This window comes from Neopsephotus bourkii, unplaced genomic scaffold (genome assembly GCF_033783945.1).
Source record: "Neopsephotus bourkii isolate Nb327-2 ecotype Australia unplaced genomic scaffold, CSIRO-AGI_Nbou_v1 NB_1572, whole genome shotgun sequence".
Classification (NCBI taxonomy): Eukaryota; Metazoa; Chordata; class Aves; order Psittaciformes; family Psittacidae; genus Neopsephotus; species Neopsephotus bourkii.
Genome location: NW_026902048.1, coordinates 8,142,876 through 8,155,759, shown reverse-complemented (window position 1 = coordinate 8,155,759; position 12,884 = coordinate 8,142,876). Strand labels below are relative to the sequence as shown.

The 12,884-nt window shown below is 38.8% G+C and overlaps 1 long non-coding RNA gene across 1 annotated transcript; it reads left to right on the top strand.

Moving 5' to 3' along the window:
- The first annotated feature begins 4,801 nt into the window (after nucleotides 1-4,801).
- On the top strand, nucleotides 4,802-10,463 carry LOC133221894 (uncharacterized). The gene is made up of 3 exons (XR_009728100.1): nucleotides 4,802-4,938; nucleotides 8,089-8,218; nucleotides 10,072-10,463. It is a non-coding gene; the product is annotated as an uncharacterized LOC133221894 (long non-coding RNA).
- Nucleotides 10,464-12,884: the final 2,421 nt, after the last annotated feature.

Sequence of the window (12,884 nt, the reverse complement as noted above, 5' to 3'; positions counted from 1 at the left end):
AAGGAAGAGGAGGCAGAAACAGAATGATTCTTCTCAATGTGGTTGAGAGCAAATAGTGCCTTGGTCCTTTATTTTATTTTTTTTTTTTAATAACAGTAGATACTCCAAAACACTCTGGTCTTTGAAAATTTATTTGTGCTGCAGGTTACTTTGATTGTTTCTAGAGATTTCCTGAAGGCAGAAGAACACTATTTTCTAGTGGTACTAAGTCCTGAAAATAAGTGTTGTAGCACCACTATGTAATTAATGCCAAATGCGTCATCATGCCTTAGTCACTGAAAGGAATTTAGGATGGATGCCTGTTTTCTCAGTGAATAAAATACCATTTCACCCTAATTAGGCTCATTTTTACTGAGGACAGTGGTTAAATTAGATTAACAATACCTTCCTCTTCAATACTGCGACAAAGAGAAAAGAAAGTATAATAAATTCTACAAAAAAAAAAAAAAAGTAGTGACATCCATCTGCAGTGATTTTAGTTCTTTCTTGGATGACCAAATAAAAAACAAGTTCTGTCCAGTAGCTAGCACTGCAGATATTCAAAGTGCCGTTGTCTTCAATGGATAACTGATAGTTTTGTTCAGTGATCATTATGGGTGAATGTTTCCCATCAGTGTTAACACCAGGGCAGTTCCTGGTAGGAGGTCTACTATAGGTAAAGCTTCTCTGACTGTGAATATTTTTACTCTAGTGAAGCATGTGAAGTTGCAAAGTCTCCTCTCAGTTTGCACCAGATTTGGGTTCATTGAGGTTGGCAAGGTGCATAATGAATAAGGTCTGAGGTATGTGGAAGTTTTTGTTTCATATCTCAAATAGTCTATTGTGATAACACCATCCTTAGAATAAAAAAGTAAGCCTATTTATTAATCCTGCATCACTCCAACTTTTTCTCCCTCAAAAGTGTTAACTCATTCATTGCATCCAGCAATTCTTAGAAATTTGGGCCATGGGGTAATCAGCATATTGTCTTTTCTGTATTGTGTGCATTGCTTTAAATGTGACGTTTTATTTGGTGAAATTGCCTAGAGCCTTAAGCTGTATTGAAGTAGTCAGTGAGATCACAAACAGTGAAAGAATACTAGCCAAATGAGATGTGAACATAACTATCTTTAAAGCTTTTAGCCTTGCAAGTTTATGGAATAAGCATTTGTTTCAAGAACTCCAAAAAACAGAACTGAGACAGTTCTATGTGTGCTTTTCAGTTCATTCATTCCTCTTTATATCTGCTGACAATTAATTCACATACTACTATTACGTTAAGTCAATTTTTATGTAGAGTTTGGTTTCCTGTACTCAGACAGCATCTTCAGCCTTTCCTTGTGGAAAAAGATTTCATTCTTAAGATCCTTTTGTAAGACCTGAATAGCCTTGATTATTCAGAAAAGAAAAACAAAACCAGAAAACCTGCACACTCTGAATCGTATTATGTCTTTCTGGTTTTCTATTTAAATTTTCACTTGTAATGTCAAAATCATACATTCTTAAAGTTGCAGAGGAAGGGAATACAAATAATTTAATATGATTGGTTTTTAAATAAATTTGAAAATGCTGGCATCAGTGACTCTTTGATATGCATGAGCACAGAACAAAAGAAGTTTTTAAACCCATGTTCTTGTTAAGCTTTGGTAAAACTTCCATAAACCACTGAGCTTTCCCTGGAGTAATTCACTAACAGGCCTCTCCTTTTTGCAGATCATTTTACTGTAGGATTGCTGAGCATTCTCAACTGGTTTTAGTAATACTATAAGTTTAGTGAGAACAATATTTTCTGTTCAGTCCTGCAGGTTCATTACTGTACTGCTTTTTACATGTCAGGCCATGAAGTATACTTCATCCACTAGCTGTATAACTATCAGCTAGTTCCAGTCTTACATGTACCTTCCATATATTTCTTCCAGCTTTTGGAATAAAGTTCCTGTAGACTAATGAGCTAGATAGTAGGCCTATTATCCTGCTAGTGTAGTGTTTGTAATTACATAAAATCTAGTTGTCACAGGTGATAAGAGTGATAGTTGGGCTAGTAAATTATACTATGGGACCGTATCTAAAAACAAAGTGAACTGTAGGATTGACAGCAGACTACATGGTTAAAATACCAACTCCATGTTCTGTTCAATTCCTTGTGACTGTTTTGTAGTCTTTGCATGGTCATTACTTCAGATTTGGGTCCAGTCCAAAACCAGAATTCATGTTAATTTGTGGGCTTGATAAAATGAGTTGCTGTGTACAGTCCACTTCCCAGAAAGGAACACTGCAACAAACAATATTGTTTCCTGCATTCTTGATGATAATCTCAGTGACAAGGGGGAGAATGGATTGGGAGGTACAATCCCATCAGGCCAGGACTGGAGGAGTTTTATAGAACAATGTTGTGGAAGAAACACAACATTGCCTTTTCTGCTTGTGTTAAAAGAATTGGCTTCTCATATTATACTGCCATGAACATGAAGTGGTTGCTAATTCATTTGGAAAGCTGAAACCACAGACAGTTCTGAATAAAACACTTTTCAAAAATTACTTTACCATCCATGATATTATAAGGGCACAGATTTTGTAAAGCTGCACAACAAGTTATTTTTATACTTTTATAAATTAATTACAGTTTAGATTGAAAAAATATGAGCTCATCCTTTATCCTGAAACCCTTGAAGGGAGCCTCTTGCAAGGGCTGGCGAGATCTAACCAAGTTATAGCAAGAGACCTGTCAAGCAAGGACCTCCACTCCTGGGGTTTCCAACTGCCCAGGAAGAGAGTTACTGGAGAAGGTGAAGGTGTCAGCTATGAGAGCACCTTGTGGGAGATGTGGTAAGAGATAAACTGATACAGACTTTTGAATGAAAATCAAAAGTCTGGAAACTGCCATTAGGTGATGGTACAGTGTGTGAGAAGAAAGGAGTCTAAGTAGAGAGTGTATCTACATTAGCATTTTGGTTATTATGCAAGACATATGCATTATGGTTATTATGCAAGACATACGTCAATTATGCAAGACATATGTCAATTATGCAAAACATAGCATTTGGGGGGCAAATCCCAGTGTGTTGGATTGGTTTGCAGAATAGTTTTAAGCTAGACTGTTCTTGGAGAAAATTAAACAAGAAACTTTATTCTAGGTTTACACCTCATTTCCTCCAAGCCCTGATGGGGACAATTGAGTGTATACCAATGACTGATCTTACGTCTGATGTAAAACGGTGTGTGTGAGAGACATTTAATCTGAGGACCAGACTAAATCTAGCCCAAAGTTAAACCATAGAAAAGTAGATTGCGTAGGCATGAAGATCTGAGAACAAATTGTTTTGATGTACTGATCCATTCCTATTGTGCCCCAAATTACTGGCTAATGTAGACATAATATATATTGACAAACTGGCAATTATTTGACTCTATTTTAATCTTTTATTCAGAGAATTACTCTGAACTTCTGCTTTGGTGCTTTCTGGTAGAAAAGCAACAACTACATCTGTTTCTGTGAACTGGACTGGCCATGCATTTGCTCTTTAGCAGAAAGTCTCCATTAGAAAGATTTCCGAGTCTCCCACCCAACCACAGATTCAGGAAAGGACATACCGAACCTGCCCTGAAATCTTGGATTTAAGTGTTTCATAATTTCACAGCTGGAAAGATAAACACCGGAAAGACACAGTGGAACTGTGTAATCCTCAAGATTCCCATACATATCACTCATTCCCCTACTCATCATTCCATTTTCCCTCACATTTTATGGTGTAAAGGTGATTCATTTAGACAGAAGAGAACAAAATAACCACTAGGCAGAAATCAATCTGTCTGCACAGAAGCTATTTTTAAAGCTGTTTAGAATAGCACACGCTTTTTCCTGAAATGTGTTCAAAGATCATCATTCATATGACAGAACAGTGTGTGTGCTCATGTAATTTCTGTTGGGTATTTTGGATTTCAGAGAAAGCAGGAGCTGCTTCAGAGCTAACAATTGCTAAAATGATCAAGATGCTATCATTTGAAGTCTTGAAAATGCCCATAAAGATGGCATGTCAGTAGTGAATTAACATTAAAATCTCTGGTATATAACAGGAAATTATGCTTAAATCTGGGGAAAAAAAACAATAGGCAGTAAGAGCTTTTGTATCTGGGAAGGATTTCCTTATTTTATATTTTCTTGTAAACATGACACGAATTCTGATGGAGCGTGGGGCAGTTTCACTGATTTACATGTCTGAGAACTTTTCTTGGTGACAGAAATAGCAGGAATTTTATTTTAAATACTTACATTAAATGCTACCTAATGTGATTGCAGGGGCTACCGAAACTTCTATTTCAACCTCTGCATTCAGATGTATTAAACTCTGATATTCCCCAATCAGATGTGTAACAATGCTGCTGGTTTTCAAAGGACAAAGAATCATAGAGGAGTGGCATACCAAACAGGTCTCAAGGGGCTGGCATTCTTTCTCACTTCTGAAGAAAATTAGTGATTATTTTAAATCTTACTCCTAAAATTTATCAGCGTGTGTGACCTGTTTGTGTCAGAACAGCAGTGGCTTGAGCAGAAGTTCAAATTGTCAAATCTTAATTCCCTCTGTCTCTGGGTACTAATTGAAATACTTAGGATATGCCATCTATTTCCATTAAAACTGTTCGTCTGAAATCTGTTTTCTGGTATAGCCTTGGATTCACTGTTCATGACTAGTTCTTTTCTAGTATAGCCTTGGATTCACTGTTCATGACTATTTCCTGGCAGTGCTATATTCTTATTAGCACTTTACCTTTTCTATATCATTATTAACATTCGACCTTTTCTGTCTGGCTACTGCAGAAATAACTGAACTGGCCAAACCCCTCTGGGTGACAGGTGACAGCAATATGAAAAAAAAGGGATTCTGAAATGAACATAGTGGAATGAGAAAATCCACGGATTGCACAAAATCACACCGAAGCCATGAATGGCTTCAACCAAAGGTCAGAAACTGCAGTGTAACTGAGTTTTACTTAAAGGATCTTTTCTAAATAATCACTTTTCACATACTTATTATTACAAAGTATTGTTAATAAGAATTACTGTGGATAAGCCACAGTCTCCAGGACTATCAGTGGTTTTCTGTTTGTCATCTTTATAAAAAGAAAACTGAACTTATTTTTTCAGTTTTTCAGATTTCATATTTTGTTACCCAGTGGTACAAGTACTTCCAGCCTTTTAAACCTGCTTTGCAGTTTTAGCTTAGTTTCAAGAAGACACTGATTTACTTATTAATGATTGAAGGCATTTAATAATGCAGGATTGCTTTGAGTTTTGCCAGCTTGGATCCTACCACCTCATATAGTAAGACATTATATCATCTGAAAAATAATTCTTGCACCAAGTACTGGAAGTGAATTATTAGTCTGAATTTCAAGGTCAATAGTACTTTTTGTGGCTAGACAACTATTAGTGCTTGGCACCACTGGTCTCTGCAGGGCAGAACATGGGTTTAAAAAGATATACACATGGTGACTGAAGACATGGTGCTACTCAGAAATTAATCCATTTTTTTAGTCCTTTCATAATTAGGTTTGCAGCCTTCAGGGAAGAGCTATGGTTAGGAAGATAGAGTACAAGTGCTTCTAGAAGGATGAAAAGGAAAGCCAGCCTTGAAACGTTTTCAAAATACATACAGGAAAAATAGCCATTAATTTATCAGCTTAATGAATATCTAAATATAAAACACAACCTGGCTTCTCTCTGCAGTATAAATACTCCCTTTAATGTGTTTTGTCTGCTGATAAGAACTAGAGGCCATGGAGGCAGCTGCTACACAGTCATTTTCATGCCACTCTTTCCTAGTGAGCACTAGTTTGCATAACAGAACCTGAAAGCTTCCCAACATGCTAAGCTCACTTCCATGGTGTGCTTTCACATGGAAGCAAAAAAAAGAAATCTCAGGAAAAAAAATCTCATCACAATGTCTGATTTCTACACCTAAATCTGGACACACAATGAGAAGACACCATGGATCTGTTACACAGGTTCCTCTTCACACAGACCAGTTTCAAAGGGTTTGTGCAAGGTAAGGGAGGGCTGATTAGGTCAGGATGCAGTGCAGAGCAGTATGATTTGCATTGTTCCAGCAGAGCAGGGTCAGCAGCCTAGCAAGCTTGCCAGACAGTATTTTCTTTTCCCAAGTTAGAAGTTGAGTGTGCCAATAGTGAGTTTCCTGGTTATTTCTGAATTGTAAATTGAGGGAGAGCCAGGTGTCCTGGCCTCATCCAGAGTCACAATAGAGCTAATCAGTGAGTCCATAGTATCTCACCACTGTCAAATTCAGTGGGAGCTGCAAACTGCTGGTTGCCATACAAGGAGGGGTTTGTCAGACAGTCATTGATAAGAGTACTGTAGCAGTCAACCCCTCTATTACAGCATCTGGATTTAAAAAGAAATCTTTGTTTTTCAAAAATCTATGTGATTAAAAAATAAACAAATGAAAGCTAAAATCCCAGCACTGTGGGTGGTTGTGTGCAATCTCAAGGAGGAAAAATGTATGTCATGTTTAAAAGTACCTTCTTACTTTGAGACCTCCTTCAGTGATGAAGAAAGAAGCAAATTAATCCTGATACTCCTCTGCTATTGGACGGAAACTTCAGCAAAGTTTCTTTTTCAGTTCTTGATAATCCTTCAGTACTCATGTTACAGATATCCTCAGCTCAATCACTATCAGACACTTGTTTTGTACGTGCACAAAATGATGGCTCACAATGTTTGGGGGTCTGGAATGAATGTTACGTGTTGCATTGCTGCAGTCTGCTGCTAATATTAGAACAGAATGAACAGCTCACTTCCTGTAGGCATCATCAAGCTTTATTTACAAATTTTTTCAGTGGTATCAGGCATATGGAATAAATTATCATAAATTGCTTGTGATTAAATATAAAGTACCAGAAGGATTTGCAATAGTCAATCCTTTTATTTCTGGGATCTGTGAAGAGCAAATTAAGCTCAAGACTGATACATAACTGGTTTTCATTAAAACTAATGCTTTTATATTACAGTATTGTTTTGTTTAATTATGGAACATAATTTTAGAAATTATAAGCTTTAGGAGTAAGGCAGGTGACAATGTACTGGCCTATAACTGCTGCTAGTCTGTATAAACCACAAATAGCAAAAGTGATAGAAACATTAAGACTTGTTCCAACATAATAAACTAAATCTTACTTTGTGGTAATACATTACATGGCTATGGCCAAAAGCAGAATTTCCCCCTAAATTCTGCTGAAAGGTAATCTTATATTTCCATATATTTTTACTTCAATCATTTGGGAGACAGTTTTGCTTTCCATTTAACTAAAATAGATGAATTTCTGATCAGAAAGGATTTCCTGAGGTAAGTGCAAGCCTGTGTTATAAAACCCAAACACCTCAAACAAAATGAAGTGAGATTTTGTTACCATGAAAATGAAATTACTCTCTTTCGTGGGAAGCCATTCTCCTTAATACTTTTTAAAGACATATTTGTTTGGGAATCAGTCTTTCTGAGATGTTATATGCTACACATTAACATAACTTCATCTGAAAAATGGTTCACTGGAATTACTACAGGTTGTGTGTCTAGTGTATGATGTAGAGCAAGACAAAGATGAAAGAGACCAGCAGAACCAGTATAGTGTATAGATTATGTGCTATGGTGTTCTCAGGTGCTCACTGATTCATCCAGCTGTCAGCAGAACATCCATTTCCCATGTTTTTAATTACAATTTCAGCTATTGTTTACTTCCGAAGATCATGAAATAGCAGTAGTTTCTTTATTGCCATCTCCGTGTATTTTAGTTACTGCCTGTTTTGTGAAGAGACAGCTGAACGAAGTGGGCGAACCAGAGAGAGCTGTTCAGCAATGTCTTACTCTAAACTGGCTCTGTTTTACTAATTAAAGCTATTTTTCAAACCTTTCTTGTTACTGAGAAGTCAAACCCTGAAGTAAGCCTTTCACAATTTATTTAAAGAAAATTTGCTTTGCTGTTACCACTTACAATGCTGAAATGCGAAGAGAAGATGAACAAACAGAGAAGGCAAGCAGAGTAAAGGACATGCACTTAGTTTCTCATTTGGATTCCTCTTTCTCCTCCTTCTCATTTTAGGTATCTACCAAAGGAACAGTTGCTCCTGATGTTTGGAATGTAAATACAGACATGTCTTGAGATCTGGACAAGAGGTGCTCTCAAGATGGTGTTCTCCTTCAGCAACAGGTGAGGGAGTTCTGAATTGCTGGTAGTTGTTCTGGGTCCATACAGCAGTCTGATCCTGCTGGCTAAGCACATTCTTTCTCCAGAGTCTCTGTAAGGATGCTGGGTTAAGTGTATTATCTACATGGCTACAAGAGTCTAGAAGTAAACCTCTAAGCCTGTGGTTCCATGAGGCAAGGTGAGCTGGTCTAGTAGCTCACAACTGCTGAAAGCTGTTCCTTTGCCTCCAGCTAACCACACCCAACTCTGTGTCTGGTCTAGCCCTTGGCAGACTCTCTCAGCCACTTCAACCTGCTCACCCAGGAAAAGGGCAGGGTTTTCCCAAGTTAATAAACCGAATTGTTTCATGCAAATACTTGATTAGTGCTATGACTGAGGCAAGGAGCAAGGGCAGGACCATAGCAGAGAAAGGGAGGAATGACATAAGAAAGGCCAAAACAAGAATCTTTGCTCAGTTTCTTGTGAAACTGCACCATGAGATACAGCTCTTGAGTTGTTTGTTTGATGGTTTGGGTTTGTTGTTTTTTTTTTGTTTGTTTGTTTTTAATTGAGGAGGAAAATAGAAGTGTTAATTCCAGGAAGCGGAAAATACTCTCTTGTTAAAGGGACAACAGAAGGTTATGAAAGAGCTCTGGGTTGGTAGTATGTTTCTTGTTTACCCTGTTTATAGTAAACATTCTTTTAAAATTGGTGCCAAGCTAATTAGGCAAGGTCTTTTCTTCAGTTCATTGGCATGATACCTTTGAAAGACTGACTTATGTGTCACAGGATCAGAAGTCTGACAGAAAAAGGGGAGGATGTGTGCTCACATCCTTCTTGACAAGTGAGAGGACTGGGATTGCAAGGAATCTCCCGTTAGGGTCTGATTTGTCTGACTTCTATGTGTATTTCTTCTTTTTCCATCTGGAAATTTGTTTGCTGGAGAAATTTGAGCCTTTTTCTACATTTGCCCAAGATTTATGGATGTTCAGTAAATTAGGCAGAGACACTGTGCAGCTTGGAGATTCCAGATACATTCATATTACATGTTCAGAACACAAGAGCACATCTGCAGTAAGTCAGATGGGGTTTGGGCAGCATCACAGATCTGGTTGTAGAGCTAATATGACTATTCTCAATAGTACCAGCATGATCCAGAACCACTGGACTGAAGTATTTCGTAACAATCATGTAGTTTTTACTCTGTGAAATCTTGCAAAATATGACAGCCAAACCCTGCTGTAGAGAACTGTGGGAGTAGGGAAGAGTGGACAAACCTCCTAGTATCCGTATGTGCAGTGAGCAGGATTGAAAACACAAAACACGCCACCTCTTGTAAGTAGAACTCGCCAAGGATATGTTGTAGGCTGTGAACATCAGTTCAACACAAACTAAGTTTTCTTGGAAGGCAGGATTTTTCCTTCTTTTCCACAGATTTTGCCCAATTGTCTGTCACTTTCTTTGAGCAGTTGCATCACATTTTCAGGCACTAGTATGCAGGTCAGTGTGTCTAAACCCGAGGGAACAGTATTTTTTTGCTGGTTTTGCTGCCCAGTTTCTGTTCCATGGCAGTGCACACATCCTTCCCCCCAGGACCCACCCTGTCTTACTGTTGAAGGTGGTATATAACCAGTAGCAGTCTCCTTCAGTCAAATGGGTGTGCTAATAAGCTAAAGACAACAGGCAAAGGAAATACTATTCAGAGACCTTGAGGTCCCTAGGGCTATGACTCAGATTTGGGACAGGGTGCAAAGAATTGCTTTATTTGGTATCTGTTGCCTTCTCAAGTGCAGCGTCATTGTTAAAAGTGAAAGACTGATGTACTCAGTCCTCTCCTTGTTTTTGAGGGTGAGGTATGTGGATCATACTCAGTTTCATACAAGGTTTTTCATGTTCTAGATGTAACTTGGCAAAGGCTGAGGGAGCCAGTGTTAAGACTGCTGTTGCAGATATAATTAACTCCAGTGCCAACAGCTACACAGTTCCATATGGACCATCCAGTGCCTACCGAGTTCTGTGTATTTGGTGAAGAATATTAATATTAAAGTGTTCTGATTTAGGGTCTGACTATATAAGTACTCCAAATGCCTGAAAAATTTCTAAGAATGTGGCATTTACAACATAGCAAAGTAGATGTTGGTGCTTTAATTGCAAGTGTGGCAGAAATGACCACAGTAATGTGGCAAGGGAAGAATAATCATAGTAAAATGAAAATCATAATCTTCTGACCTGGCACTGATTTGCAGAAGTATTGTGGCTCTTGTTCCTGGATTCCTGGCAAAGAATTCAGTGTATCCCAAAACCGTTTCTTTTATCAGATGCTACATGCTTTTTTATGTTATATAAAAGACTTCTTTATTTTTTTCAGTCCTGGGTTAATGTTATAATGAAGGAAAAAAAGAGCTCATTAACAGACAAAGAAATGTTTTTACACTCTCTGGTTTTCCAGCTAGTAGCTCTTGTGAGAGATAAATCACTTATATGAATGCACTAATATCCACTGTAGAGCTTGTAACCTACAGCAAGTTTTTACAGTAAATAAATTTAAGCTTTCTTCTGCTTTCAGTCAGGACAAGGTTTGCTAGTATCAGCACACCACGTGTTGCTGTACTGTTGTTAATTGTGAACAGGAGTTACTAAACAAACTTGAGGCAGAGACTGTGCATTTGGTTTCTTAAACTGCTCGCATGCACTAATGATCAAAATGGAATACTGGGAATGCTGCGTTTAAACTGAGTCTGACAGGAAGGATTAACTGAGGCAAATGCTGAATTGCACTTGTCCTTGAATGTTTCTGAAATATACAAGTAAGACAAGATAAATATTGAACCTGAGGGACATCCTGATCCTTTTATCTGAGCCCACTATAGAGCTGGGAGGGGGGAAGTTACTTTTACTTTTTGTGAATGCCCAAGTATCTGAGCATGCTCTGTTGAGCAGGATACAGAGCAGACTGCAGCTCTGTTCTGTGTCTGTTAAGGAAATGAGCCCCACCTCAGCTAAAATGGGCAAAACATCCTTGGTAAACAGAGCATTGGGCAGAACTTACACAATTAGCAATTACTCCATGAAACCCAGGCTGGCCACTGCCCAACTTTTATCCTCCCACAGCATTTTGTTTAGAAACTATTTTTATTTTTAAACAATAATGCTCACTAGCAACACCCATCCTGGAGGACATCAACTGCTCTGACAGCCGTCCCAACTCCCGCTTAAATTGAGAGCAGCAGATGCCATCTCTTCTAACAGAAACGATGCAAACGACGCAAAGTCAGTGACTAGTACTTCATGTCCTATACATCTTCGTTAATGAAAGGGAAACAAATTGCTTCTTCAGTGCTCTATTGTTAAACTCAGCCCTGCACAAAGGCTTCCTTACAGTCATTGTGACAGTAAGTTCTTCATGATGGGAAGTTATGTTGGGAATCTGTCAATCAGGGAACAGGCTGAACCCCTAAAATTGTCTGTCCTCAGACTGGATTCAAACTGTGTGTCAGAGAAATGCAGTTTTCTAATTTTTGCTGACTCCAGTTTATGTGAACAAGATTATGCCTTAGTCGTCTTCCAACAGTCAGCCTAATTTTGTAATTTGACAAAAAAAAATTGAAACTTTAGGCCTTGACTACTTCCAATAACAGCTTAGAGCAGCTCCTGGAGGTGGCCAGCATGACGAGTGTCCTGGGTTCAGCAGCGGCAGTCGTTTCTCCTTCTTAGTAGCTGGTTGCAGTGCTGTGTTTTTGACTTTCAGCCTGGGAACAGCGTTGATAACACCCGTGCTTTTAGTTGTTGCTCAGTAATGTTTAGTCTGACCAAGGGCTTTGTGAGTCTCGCGCTCTGCCAGGGAGGAGGGGAAGCCGGGAGGAAGCAGAGACAGGACACCTGACCCAAACTGACCAAAGAGGTATTCCATACCACAGCACGTCATGCCCAGTATATAAACCAGGGGCAGTTACTGCAGCATGACCGCCACTGCTGAACCCAGGACAATCAGCAAAATAAGTGCTTGCTCTGTGACAGTTGTGTAGTTCAGAGTAGCTGGGTACCTGTCCAATGTTACTTGAAACAGTTTTAACCACATGTTTCTCCAAATCAAGTACATTTTACCTTTCCTACGGGCATATCCAGCTCTTCACAGTCCACAGGCTTCGCAGCACTATTAGCTATAAGGCTAGTTATATTGCAGCCACAGCTTTATCTTTTTGAAAATAGAGTGGAAAGCACCACATATCAATAGGAAGTGATGTAGAGAAAACACGAGCATTGAATTTATTTTTGTTTCATAATCCAATTACTTTGTATACACTGAATCAATGGGGCTGCTCCAGCTCTGAGAATAAGGCCTGCTCATGTGAAAACGTGCTTAGAATCCCAAGCTCTGCCAGTTCATGCTGGCATGACTAAAGAGATTCCTGCTTCCTCCTCTCTCCCTTATTCTCCTGCTAGATGCTATCAGGCCAGTGGGAGGGGTGGCTGGCTAGGCAGTGTTACTGTCCTGAAAAGCCACTCTCTAGTGTAGCAGAGCAAGTTGCATAAAGTTCAGGTTTTATTTTCCTGTGAGCAGCAGTTACTGAAGGGTCTGATTCACAGCCCTTGATGGATTTTGACTTCAGCAGCTGAAAAGGTTATTATGCCACTGGCGCTCATAACTCCATGAAAAATTGTCATCAGAGCCTCCAATCTAATCACAAGCGGTTAAACTCAGTTCTTCAAGC